The sequence below is a fragment of the Falco peregrinus genome, chromosome W (assembly GCF_023634155.1).
Source record: "Falco peregrinus isolate bFalPer1 chromosome W, bFalPer1.pri, whole genome shotgun sequence".
Lineage (NCBI taxonomy): Eukaryota > Metazoa > Chordata > Aves > Falconiformes > Falconidae > Falco > Falco peregrinus.
Genome location: NC_073743.1, coordinates 6,616,529 through 6,630,365, shown reverse-complemented (window position 1 = coordinate 6,630,365; position 13,837 = coordinate 6,616,529). Strand labels below are relative to the sequence as shown.

The following is a 13,837-nucleotide window of genomic DNA, read 5'->3' as shown; positions in this document are numbered from 1 at the left end:
GACCAAGTAACTTTGTTGTGCCAACAGGCCGTGGCTGTAACAAGCTGCAGCTGTTGGGAAGGCAGGTGCAAGGCCAAGGGAGATAGGGAGCGGTATGGGAATATAGGGAGTAGCAAACTGCAAGGCTGAAACATAGTAACACAAATAGCTGCATGGATAGAATGCTTATTTTAGTCATGATAATTAGGGGTGTGAGAACAGCGTGTGCTTAGAGGCTAATAACCAATTATATTTTTGCTTTGGGAATATGCATGTGTATCGAGTCTATATAAATAGTATTAGAAACTAATAAAGTTGAGCAAGATGCATAACTCATATTGAGTAATTTCTTGACTCCGGCGAACCCTTCTCCCAACAGATGGCCCTTTAATCCCAGGTGTGAGGACATTAGTAAAATAATAAGAGGCTGAATGAGGACAAGAGGATGGCACAAGATGTCTTAGCCTCATACCATTGTCTCCATGTATACACACTATCAAAGTTTGATACTCAATAACATGGTTTGTTTCAGTAAGTGGAAGGATCCAAGGAGAGCAAGGCAGGCTCTACAGCATAAGTATCCCAAGAACAGAGTACATCTTTCCCTTTCCCAATACAGGAATTAGTTGTGGTTAATAAACATGTAATTTGTCAGTAAAATAACAGCAGCACTGTATTAAGTTTATTATCAACAACACTTTCTTCTTTCCCCTGCCCCCAAGTTTGCTAGCTGCCAAAACCTCTTTTTTATATATTTTCTAGAAAAGGTAGGGCCATTATTTGAGTTTTATCCTTTATTAGTATACTAAGGGTTTTGCTGGGTAGAGGACAGTATAGTTTAGTTGTGAGGTATCTCTTAGCATGGAAAAGCCCGATGAACTCAAATTGATCTTTCTTTGTTTGAAATTAGGGAAGATAAAGCGTGCCCAAGTATTAACTGTGTTTTATTTTAGATATGTAGAATTAGAAAACTGAGCCTGTGCCATAAAAGCAATGCCAAGATTAAAAGGAAATAAATAAATAAATGCAAATACTTAAGGTCCTACATTCTGACATAAGTAATTAAAGTGCCCTGATCTTCAAATCCAATTCCTCCTTAAATTCCAAGACAATATGACATAATTTAGCTCTGATTTATCTACTGTTCTTATTTCTTTTAAATAAACAGGATAGGTATAATCTCACTGTAGACAGCAGACTTGTTCAAGAGTGAAAGTTAATATTAATTTCAGAACTGAATAAACTTTAATTAAACAAAAGAAATATATTAGTTAAAATTAAAAATTATATATATCAGCGCTAATCACAGAAAAAATTAATATATCTAGATGTTAATATTTCTAGAAGCATGGGAAAGAAATCAATACTACATAATCCTTATGATCCTTATTTGATTATGATGTCATATTTTTAATATGCCCTATAGAAGCGTGGTGACGCGGGTCGAGGCAGACTGAAAAAACACTATGTCTGCATGGCTGGGTTCGGACAAAATGGCCTTTATTGTTCATACAAATTATTTATGCATCTAAGACAGTACAGGTGTCAGACCCTGATAGGTTTTTGTGTCCTTCTTCTTGCTTGCTATTTGCTGTTGCTGTAGGTGCCCGTATGCTGCGGTTCTAAGTTCCGGTTCTTCACATCCTGTTTACATACCTGACAATTTGTGGGTGTCTTAAAGGTACACGGCTAAGTCTTTGAAGTCAACTACTTGTCTGCAGACCCACTGCAGACCCCAACAACTCCCCCTTTTTGTTTTTGAACAGCTAGTACCAGGTTTGCCATGTTCTGCAGGGCCCTTGCAAACATGACGGCAACCAAGGCAATAGCAAACAAACAATACTGCCAATTGAGTGAATTGATGCCAAAAAGGCTGACATTTTCTCAGATTTTGGTAACATGTTGCTGCAATGGGGCGCCTAAAATCCACGCAGCACATACCATCAAAATCCTCACAGCCACGTTCTTGAGCCAACAACAAAAAGCCAATAGTCGCTCTGTTTTGTATGTAATAGTGGCAAATTTGACTCACATTCTTAACTGCCTAACAAATAAGGTGATTTAACTCTTGAATGCTTTCCCTGCTGTTGCTCTGGATAAGAGAAGAACCGCTGCAATACGTTCCCATCAGTTCCGTAAATCAACTACATCATTACATGCTTCATCCAAAGTTATATTGCTTTTAAGCACATTATGCTTATCAACATGTTCACGTGTTGATTTATGCGGGTGTCATGGTCCCATCATAGCTTTTCACTACATTAGCATCTACATAAAAGACAACTATCGACATTCAAAGTGCAAACAATATCAACTTCTTTTGGGTTAACATTATACAGAGGTAATCAATTATCCCAAATATCAAGGCTTTCAGTAAGATTCTTCATTCCCCACATACATTCACTTTTTTGCAACAATGTCTGCAAGTCAGCTTCAAGGAAGGGCACACCAAACAAGGACTGGTTCAGTAAGGAGGCCACACATTAGTTGTTGGGTTGACTGGCAGCAGCAGCGCTCCTACAATCTGGCACGCTAAGCTCAGGCCGCACACAGCGAGCAGGTATCCCATCGCGGACCTTCATCTGTAGAAACACAAGCATAACCTCTTCCCCAAGTTAACAATTCATGCGGTCCTGACCAATGCCTGGTACGAGGGTCTTTCATGCGTACTAAGACACCTTTGTGCTTTTGCTGCTTGTCACCAATTGACACAAAGTGCCGCACAATGGGAGGCACCATATAGTCAGCAGGGATTTTAAGAAAGTTCAAAACATAGCATGCTTTCTCTAATCGTGCCTCTGGGGTCATTCCCTTCATTCCCCCCCCCCCCCCCTTTTTTCTTTTTTTAAATAGCAAAATACATTTCAACTGCAGTAATACAGTAGATTATAAACAGCTTTTCTGCATGACAGAACACAGTAACCCCGTACTGAGAAACAGTTTTTTGCAAGTCCTGCACTACTTTCCAAGCAAATGGTGTATGAACGTGAGGATTACCAGCAGCCGCATCTCCCAATACAATAGGATATGCATGAGGCGCATCGGTGGAAGGAGTAGGAAGATCAAGGAGCGGTCCGCCTATCTGTTCTACTAAACCCCAGTTCCCGTCTCTTAATGCCCCATCTCTTACAGCCTGCCAAAATCGCCGAGGGTCGCGCAGCATTACCGTACCACTGGAAACTGGATTTTTACCACCTCCACCTTCTTCATTGCCTGTGACTGATAACGTTGTCGTAGCTGGACCCGAATCCGGGTTTTCGGCACTTCCACCCTGCGCAGGCAGGGCCGGAGCAGCCGACGGGGCGGGCGGGAGGGCCGGAGCATCCGGAGGAGGCAGGAGTGTGGGCTGGCACAAATGTTGGGGGGGGTCAGGGGGGCTGGGATCGGTCCGCCGAGGTCTCTGCTTGTCGTCCTCGGAATCGGTATCGAGTATAAGTCGATGCAGTTGGAGAGATTTAGGGTGTTATAGTTTACCTGCCCAATTAAAAAATTTGATTTATTAAAGCAAGCGACAAGTAAGCAAAACAGCGCTGAGCGGCCAGGAAGTCTCCTGCTCCACCAACGGCACGCACCACACCCTCCTTTGTTCGTGGTTTTATACTCTCCTTCCGGTATACGTGTCCCTTTTAGGAGTCCTCTGCGTCTGCGCTGCCTGTTGCTAGGGGGTCTTTTCCTGCCTCCTGGTGGTCGTGGGATGAAGACCACAGTCTTCCTCTTCTGCCCTTTCATTGACCCCTCTCGCTGCTGTCTTCTGCAATCTTGTGCAGTCCCACAGGAACTCGCAGAGCAGGATGTAAGGGGTTTTCTTACTCCTCCGCAGCCTTGTGTTTCTGCTAGCTTAAGCAACTTTAAGCAAGACTTCAGTTAAATGTTAAATGCAGTTAAAATGATAAATTCATAGATCAAGTTTTAATTAACAAACTTATATGCATCCATTACATAGGGGATTTGGGGCATTGGGGAGTGGCATCTGGTAAGGGACACAGACTCTCCCCCTCCCCCATCCCCTCATCCTCTTGTCTGTATTCTGGAGGAGGATACAGGGGAGGTTTGAATGATACACCCTCATTTGCATTTTGCTGACTTTTTAAGCCCCCACTTGTGTCTTGATGATTTTGCAAGCCCCCATTTGCATCTTGCAGATTTTGCAAGCCCCCACTCGCACCTTGATGATTAAAGCCCCCTACAGCATGTCTAAGCAGTCCCCATACAAGCAAAAGCCCCGATGCCTCTTTGTCCCCTTTTTCCAGAGCTTCTGACAGTGTTGATCCTAAATTGTCCCAGGTCCACACACTAAGAGCAGTCGCAGGGGACACTTCCACTCCATGTGTTTTGGCCCACAATAACATATTTTTTAACCGAAGCCCATCTAAAGTAATTCCACGCTTCTCTAATACTAATTTCCACATTGATAGCACCATGGTATCTTCTTTAGATAACTTAGTCCCCATGCTGTCCCTGGTGGCTCACCTTACCGGTGTCAGTTCTCCCGGGATCTTGCAGCTGCTCGCTGTGCTACTCCGCTTCACCAGGCTCCGCCTCCCCAGCAACCCGCTGGTCAGTCTCAGGATCTGCTCCTGACACCCCTTACCGGGGTCACATCGGCACAGTCTCAGGGTCTCTTTTTGGTACCCTTTACTGGGATCACATCGACACATCGGGGTCACCAAATGTGGTGACGCAGGTCGAGGCAGACTGAAAAAACACTATGTCTGCATGGCTGGGTTCGGACAAAATGGCCTTTATTGTTTATACAAATTATTTATACATCTTAGACAGTGCAGGTGTTAGACCCTGATAGGTTTTTGTGTCCTTCTTGCTTGCTATTTGCTGTTGCTGTAGGTGCCCGTATGCTGCGGTTCTAAGTTCCGGTTCTTCACACCCTGTTTACATACCTGACAATTTGTGGCTGTCTTAAAGGTACACGGCTAAGTCTTTGAAGTCAACTAACTTTTCTTCAGACCCGCTGCAGACCCCAACAATGAAGATTAGGCTAAGTTCTTCCATTAAGGGCAAAACATTGCTGTGAATGGAACCTCTGCTTTCAGCATAATGACATAGACCTAACTGTCTGGGTAGCTTCCTTCCAATAGAGAGCCCTTGAGATATATGCACACGAGACACATTTTATCATAGCTCGTTTCAGAGAAGACTGAGGTTTTTTCCCCACAAATAAAGATAGGTAGGGGCAAGAGTGAAGATCATCCAGGCAGAGAGTGCTGGAGGGAACTGTCACGCCACGTGACTCCAGCAGGAAGTACTGTGGCTGCTGGGGACCGTGTTTTGCTCTGACACTCAGTTTGGACAATGATACTATCTGCTCCAAATGCTCTGAGAAGCTTCCAAAATTCCTGGGCTCCCTAGATGCTACCCTGAGCCCTCCTTAATGGCTCTCATTCCCTAGAAAAACCAAGACAGCCAGAGCTTCTGGTAACAGCTTTACTTTCTTCAAATTCTACTGGCAAATTTCTTTACTAACTAGCTTAAAAAAGTTAAACACAAACAGAAACCCCACTGATGTTTGCATTAACCAAGTAATTGTCTTTAGCAATAAGAGGGTCACAGCTGATACAGCCATAGTGTGTTTCATAGGCCAGCAGAGCTACACTAGACTTCACCAGAGTTCCAAGGCAAGCACTCAAAATTTAGGAGGTGCTATAATTAAGGTACATAAGGATAGGAGATGCATAATTACATTCAACCATAATTACACCCACTGGTGACTATGCTTTATGATATAGTCTTCAATTACATGACCACCTCCTTTCTTTTCCCTATAGGATCTTCAGCTGTGTCAGGACTGTCTCCATGGCACAGTGCTGCAGAATTGCCCAAGTTTCCATTAAACATGCTGTTTAGGAAACCAGGAAGTGCAGGAACATTTGCATTGCACCACGTCCAGGACAGTCAGCAGTCATATGAAGTTAGGCTCAAGATAGAAATGTCTGAAGCATGAGAAGTCTGAGCTCACAACTTAAAATGCTCTCATGCAGATTTGAAAAAATTTACAGATTTGCATGTCTGGTTTGCATATTATTAAAGCCTGTATTTATAAATCTCTGCTGATAAGCAACATCTTTATGAGCTGCTTTCTTCTCTATAGGATAAGAAGCTACTTATCAGGACTGAACTTTTTCCACACAAAAGGCCTTATCCAGCCTCTATTGCTGTGGTAAAATTCTTATTGATAAAATGGGAGTAAGATCATGCCTCTGGTACCTGGTGGTATCCCCATCCCATGCCCCCCCCCCCTTCCCGACTCCCAACAAGGCATTGTTCAGTTCAGCCAAACCAACAGAAAAAACTCTGCAAGAGTCGTTTCTCAATTCATAGCACAAATATATATATGCACATAGCATGACAGACTGAAAGGCTATTAGAATTTTTTACACTGAAAAAAGTGAATTGGTTTTTCAGATATACCTGGCAAATCTTTGTGTGCATGCTGAAGAGCAGAATGGAGTGCTCATCTTTTACAGTCACATGTCAGCATCATGAAGAAATATTTACATTGTGAGCAGCTAGTAGTAATCTTTCATAATTGCTGCTTATTAACACCTCTATACTTTTGAAGCATGGTAGAATCATAGTTTCAGTGATACTTTTGAAACAATGCAACGGCAATACAGAAAATTAGCTATTCATAATCTTAGGCTATGTCTGAAATGAATGTAAATAATCTATATAGCAATTACATTGGTGGTACTAAAACACAGTCCCAAAGGACAGGCCAACCTAAATCTGATTTTTAAAAAGATACCATTAAACTATATATCTCTTTATCATATAAAACTAGACAACTAAATCATGAAGTTTGGTCTATAAGTGTACTTGAAAATTCAAAAAGATCATATGCTTGTAAAGACCTTATTTTGGTTTACTTAGCAGTGTAACTATCTAACTTCTGAAACAGAAAGAATTGAAAAAGAAATTAGAAATATGCATCCATCAGACAAATATGCTGCATGTGAAAGGGGTACAGACTTACTAAGGGAGTCCAAACAAGAAGAGACCACAGGTTTCAGAATTCATTAATTTTTAATTTGCTGTGACCAACTTGGGAATCCATTTGTTATGGGCGAAAAGCAGGTGTGGATCCCTCAGGGATAAGACACAACACTCAGCAAGTGAAAACTTTGATTTTATTGAAAGCATAGCATTACCACAGTGGGAGCACAGGGACACTGACGCTAGTCAAAATGGGGACCTGATGCAGCAGAGCCCTGCTCAGGGGTGAAGCTCAAGAGAAAGCACCACAGGGGTGGATAATAAAACTTGCACTGATTAACATATGCAATCTCTTGTTTTGTTCATTAGCAAACTCGCTGATGTAATGCAGGTGCTATTATCCGAATTGTGGATCCAAGATCCGCAGCTGGCTGCCCCATTGGCACCCATGCAAGGGTATGTGCAGATAGGGGGAAGTGAACTATCTTGGATTACAATGACAAAGTCTTCTTGTGCCCTATACCATTCTATAAAATAACTCACTGAATCTATTTACCTTCCTGCAGCAGATCACTTGGCATAGCATTCTTGCTCAGCACCACAAATTCCATGAATAAAAAATGTAGCAAGATTTTTGGCAGCAGGAATGGAACAATTTCTATCTTCACACTGGACAAGCCAGATCTGTTATGACTCAGTGCCCCTGGAACAACTGGAGAAGGTTATCTGATATATTACATTGCACTAGAATAGATTAAAGATCTTATTATATATCTTGAAAAAAGCCAAGGGCTTCAAAGAAAGTTGTATTCCCTTCCTCCACGCTCCCATAGCAATAAATTTTTTTAACTTTAATTTCTTATTTATATTCTGTTTATAAACGTGCATAACCTTACATTTTCTTACTAATATCTCATTTACTCTAGTGCATACTCCTGGTGATATCTTTTCATGTTTCCACTTTTAAAAAAGTTAAACATCATAATATCAGATTTCACTATTAAGGAAGGATTAACTCTGAAGTTGAAGATTACAGTCACCTTCCTGTTTACTCCTATAATTACTACCTCGCTAAAGTGTCATCTTGCTTTTAGTTTCAACACTTCTTCCAATGAAGTACACATTGTTGTCATTTGGCAAGTTGCTTTCCTGCCCTTGGCATTAAATACAATACTCCTTTCATAGTGTGTGACATCTACATTTGCATCTGTCAGCCTGACATCCGTTTATTCACATCTCCAAGTGTTATACATAGAAGGGAAGCCGCACTCATATCTAGCATGTTTTTCTTGCTGCCTTGTCAATAGTTGTTCTCACCAATAACTGTCAACCCTGACTTTGATGTGTTGTGGGTTCTCTTCTGGGAGATAGCTCTAACTTCATTCAATCTTTGAGCATACAATTGTTTGAAATAACTGCCTTGATAGTTTCCTTAGCTGAGAAAGTATCTATATGTCTTTCAGGCTTTTGTTTTACAGTTCTTTCAATAATGCAAGATTTCAGGTCTAAATGAGAACCTAGAGGTAATACTGATACATATAAATAATATGATGGCTAAAGTAAATCTAGCCTTACACAAAACATTATATTTTCTCTTTTTAAAGTTAACCACAAAGTTACCTTAGCAGACATTTAAGTATTTGGTGATCCTCACAGTTTATTTATTCTGTTAATGCAAGTTGACTAGACAGCTCACTTAACAAGCTTACCCTTGTACATCAAATTTATGTTTTACCTAAGCAAGAGTATCATTCCCCTTAAGTTTTCCCCTAAAAAAAGCCCCTGATCCACTGCATTGCAACTGAGACATCATGTTACCTTTCTATTCAGACTGAACAGACCATTTAGGAAGACCTCTTCCCTTTTTGCCTTCATGGCAGACAGGTTTCTAGGTATAGCTCTACTGAAAATTTATCACACTGGTTAGCAGGTGGTACAACAGGAGTGCTAAAATCAAACCAATTTGTGATTTATGCAACTTCTATCAGAACTCGAGCAAACATTATCATCTCTAGGGAATGAGAGAGATGAAAGACAGCCACCTTAAGCTTCATCCATGCTTCTACCAAGTACTGTGTCACTGAAAATAAGTGGTTTGGTTCTTGAGAGCCATCCTAGACCAGAAGTTCCTCATTCAGGTTAAGGAGTACTGCCTGAAGTCTCCAGCAGAGTAAATGTGCATACAGTGCAAAAAGTGCATACAAATACCTGAAGGAAAAAAAATGGCAATTTATCTGTAAATCAGAAGACCTTCAGGTATATTTTTTGTCTATATACAGATTCACACTTACTCAATCTTTCCCTTGCTCATTAAGTTCCATAAGAAATGGTGGATGGGCCTATGGCTGGGCTTACCCAGGGTTTACCATGCCTGACAAGAAAAAGAATGAGCATGTCCCTGTAGGAAGAGATAAGGCATAACCATACTTGAGCATAAGCACATTCATAATGTGAATATGTATACAGACAACATATCTACAACACCTTTTAACTTCTGATGATTTTACTTTCCTGTAGAGAATGTGAGCTTATTTGTATAAAATAAAAATTAATTCAAAGGGGCAAATGCTATTAATGCTATTAAGTTTAACTGCATTATATTCATAAATATTTTACAGACAGCTGATTTAAACCCTGTAATCTTATGGGTCTTCATTCTGAATTTTCAATAGGATAAAATTCTCTTCTTGACTAGTCTTGAAATATAAAAATATACTTTTTTAAAATTATCAAGGTGACTAAACCACATTCCTCAGTGCTTCCTCTCAAAACACAACATGCCATATACATGTGTTTTGTAACATTTCTCATTAATGTTTTAGGCCAAAACTTTCATGTTTATAGTATAGAATTAATTATTCCTAAAAACCCTTCTATTATTGACTATATTTGTAACACTTCATACAGTATATGACTATATAAATCTGACAGATTTGGGCTGTAACTTATTTTGGAAGTTGAGCCATGAGTGGTTCTTAACAAATAAAGATTTTAATGAAAGAATAAGGAAAAAATCAAATTGATCAATTCTATTCCAAGTGCTTCTCCTAGGTTTAAAGCATAAATTTGAGCTAATGTGTGGTGGGTTGACCTTGGCTGGATGCCAGGTGCCCACCAATCTGTTCTATCATTCCCCCTTCCCAGCTGGACAAGGCAAGGAGAAAATAAGATGGAAAAAACTTAAAGGCTGAGATAAGGGCAGTTTAATAAAGAAAAGCAAAGGCTGTACAAGGAAGCAAAGGGGAGGCAATGTCCAGCCACTTCCTAGGAAGTAAGGCCTCAGTACACATAGCGGTTGCTCCAGAAGACAAATGTAATAACCAATGCCCTCCCCGCCTCCTCCTTTCTCTTACCTTTTACTGCTGAGCATGAAGTCATATGGTATGGAATATCCTTTTGGTCACTTTGGGTCAGCTGTCTTGGTTACGTCTCCTCCCAAGATCTTGCCCACCCCCAGCCTACTGGCCTTTGGGGGGTTGTTTGAAGAGGCAGCTTTGAGCACTGTTCAGCAGTAGTCAAAACACTGGTGTACCAATACCTTTCTAGCTACCGATACAAAGCACAGCACTATGAGGGCTGATATGGGAAAAGTTAACACCCTCCCAGCCAGACCCAATACAATCTCCACCCTTTATTCCATACCATTTGTGTCATGCTCAGGTCCCACACAACTTCATACATACACGTATATATATATTTTCTAACCATTCCACTGTATTTAATCCTCATTACCAAAATCCCTTCTCATCAACACTTACAACTTATACTACATACTTAAACCATCTTTATACCCAACATACAGATTTATACGTTCTCATTATTTATCATCCCCTATCCTTTAACAGATAGATATTATTCTTCCATTCTATGGGCTTCCTCCACTCCTCCAGTTGTTCATAAGAACAGGCTATGACTTGGGCACCATCTGTTAAGATGGATACCCAGGACAGAAGAAGAATTATGTTTGATTGTTGGGCATCAATAATGGCTTGGTTTGGGTCACTGCTACACTTTTCTGGTTCCTTGTGAAGCTCATGCTTCATCGGTTCAGGTTGTTCCTACTACATTGCTTCCTACAACATACAACTCATATCACAGATTACAGTTTCCCCCAAGGTTAAATATCCTTGAGGCACACGCCAGGTCTCCCCATCCTTCTGTATTACCCACCAAGCACAGCCAGGTCCTTCAGTGAAGGACAATCCCATGTGTTTCTTGTCCAAGTTTATGAAGTTATTTAGGAAATGAGTCCCATTGACTGATCCAATTCTTTCTGGGATACCGTGTCGCCACAAAATTTGCCTTTCAAGGCCTAAGATGGTGTTTTGGGAAGTGGCATGGTTTACAGGGTATATTTCTAGCCACCAGTAGTTGCTTCCACCATGGTATGTAGCACTTGCCTTGATGTGTTTGTGGCAGTGGTCCAATACAGTCAATTTGCCAGGCCTCACCATATCAAAAACCCAGCCACTGCCCTCTATTCCAGGAAGACTTGTGTGGCTCACTTGATTGCAGCACATGTTTCACATTCATGAGTGACCTGTGTGATGGCCTCCATGGTCAGGTCCACTGCTCGATCACAAGCCCATCTGTATGTTGCATCTCTCCCTAGATGTCCCAATGTTTCATGGGCCCATCAATCTACAAATAGCTCACCCTTACACTCCCAGTCCAGGTCCACCTGGGCTACTTCAGTTTTGGCAGCCTTGTCTACCTGTTCATGGTGGTGATGCTCTTCAGTGGCACGGCATTTGGGCATGTGAGCATCTACATGACATACCTTTAGAGCCATGTTTTCTATCCAGGCAGCAATGTCCTGCCACAGTGCAGCAGCCCAGATGGGTTTACCCCTGTGCTGACAAGTATTCTTCTTCCACTGCTGTAGCCACCCCCATAGGGCATTACCCACCATCCAGGAGTCAGTATAGCGATAGAGTACTGGCCACTTTTCTCATTCAGCAATCTCTAGGGCTAGTTGGATGGCTTTCACTTCTGCGAACTGGCTTGACACATCTTCTTCAGTGGCCTCAATGACTTGTCACGTGGGACTCCACACAGCAGCTTTCCACTTCTGTAGTTTCCTACCACAAGACAGGATCCATCAGTAAACAAAGCATAACACCTTTCATCTTCTGATAACTCATTCTATGGTGATGCCTCTTGGGCACAAGCCACCTCCTCAGGCAGTGCTCCAAAATCTCTGCCCCCGGGCCAGTCCATGGTGTCTTCCAAAATTCCTGGGCGGTTGGGTTTCCCCAGTCAAGCTTGCCGCATAATCAACACTACCCGCTTACTCCATGTAGTGCTAGATGTGTGATGTGTAGAGAGGATGTTTCCTTTGAACGTCCAGTGTAGCACAGTCATCTGCGGTGCCAAAAGGAGATGCACTTCTGTACCAACAACTTCTGAAGCAGCTCAAATGCCCTCACATGCTGCTAGTGTCTCTTTTTCAGTCAGGGTGTAGTGGGCTTCTGATTCTCAACACCCCTGGCCCCAAAACCATAATGGTCGACCTTGGGTTTCTCCTGATGTTTCCTGCCAGAGGCTCCAGGTGAGACCATGCTCCCCAGTTGCAGTGTAGAGTATATTTTTCACAGTTGGTCCTGTCCAGATGTTGTCGATTTGTTAAAAAGTTGAAATCAATTGATTTTATTTGTTTGATTATCTTATTTTATAGGGTTATTTTATAGAATAGAAATATAGGAGGATAAAAATATATTTTGAAGAAAGTTATGATTATTTAGTAAAAGCAGTTGTGAGACCCTTTGTACATTTTGTACTAAGGCCAGAAGAATGGGTTGGAATCATTGTTGAAACTTAAGTAATAATTTAGGGTTTGAAGGGTTTCTTTGTATCTAACTAGTCTTCTGTATATAGAAAGTATATTGAGATGTCAGAATGTAGGATTAATGGGAACTGGGGAGAATCGACTGGAACAGCTTGTAGTTACCTGCCAAGAAACCGTGAACTTTAGTAAAAGGTAATTCCGGCAGGGGGAGATTGCGACCACCGACTCATATACCACCTACCCAAATCGTACCCCAGACCCATTTCTAGATTTTTCTAAGCTTTATTGCGCAGAATCGGATATGGGAGGAGAATATGTTAATGATTTATGGGAAATGTTATGATTATGTATGAATATTTAATGAATATGTATGAATAAGTTCTATAAATGGTGTCTGATTTTGAGACTTGGTGTGCGTTGATCGTGAGAGGACTCGCTCACGCACCCAGCCGTCAATAAAGAAGTGTCTGCTTATCTACATCACATTGGTGTCGATAAGTTTTTCATTCCGAGATTTCGGTAACAGTTTTGGCGACCCAGATGGGACCTCGCTGAAGGAGACCGGAGGAGTCGGGGACCTGATCGGTTCCAGCTGGCACCGAGGATTTCTCGGGGACACCCATCGATCTCCGATCCGTAAGGCTCTTCGCGACGTTCCCTGGATATTTGGTAAGACACTTCTTTTTTATTTGTAGTAAGTGGGTGGGAGTCCCACTAAAGTAAGTAAGTAAGTGCACTAGAGAAAGTGGGGGGGAGTCCCACTATAATAAGTGTATGGTAAGGAGTGGGTTGGAGACCCACCAGTGAGTTTGAGTCTCACTGAGTAAGTCTGCCTGTCAGACGCGGTGAAAGCTGCGCAGGGTTGGACTAAAAGGATCCTTGTGGAAGTGGAAGCCTAGGCGTCTGCCCGTAAGACATAAGCGAAAGCTATTGCAGGGTTGGACACAAGTGGAAGCAAGAGAAACTATATGCTATAGTGTTCTCTAAGGTAGTGCCTCTAACAAGAAGTTAGAAGAAGTTTTTGTGTTTGTGGTTTTGTGTTTGTGTATTAAGAAGAAAATTAAGAGGTATAATATTGTGTTATATGTTTGTTTAAAGTAACTGTGGGAAAGTGTGAGTGTG

General features: G+C 41.6%; 1 long non-coding RNA gene across 1 annotated transcript; it reads left to right on the top strand.

Moving 5' to 3' along the window:
* Positions 1-4,791: 4,791 nt before the first annotated feature.
* LOC129783112 (uncharacterized) lies at positions 4,792-9,448 on the top strand. Its single transcript, XR_008745088.1, has 3 exons — positions 4,792-4,899; positions 7,297-7,383; positions 7,494-9,448. It is a non-coding gene; the product is annotated as an uncharacterized LOC129783112 (long non-coding RNA).
* Positions 9,449-13,837: the final 4,389 nt, after the last annotated feature.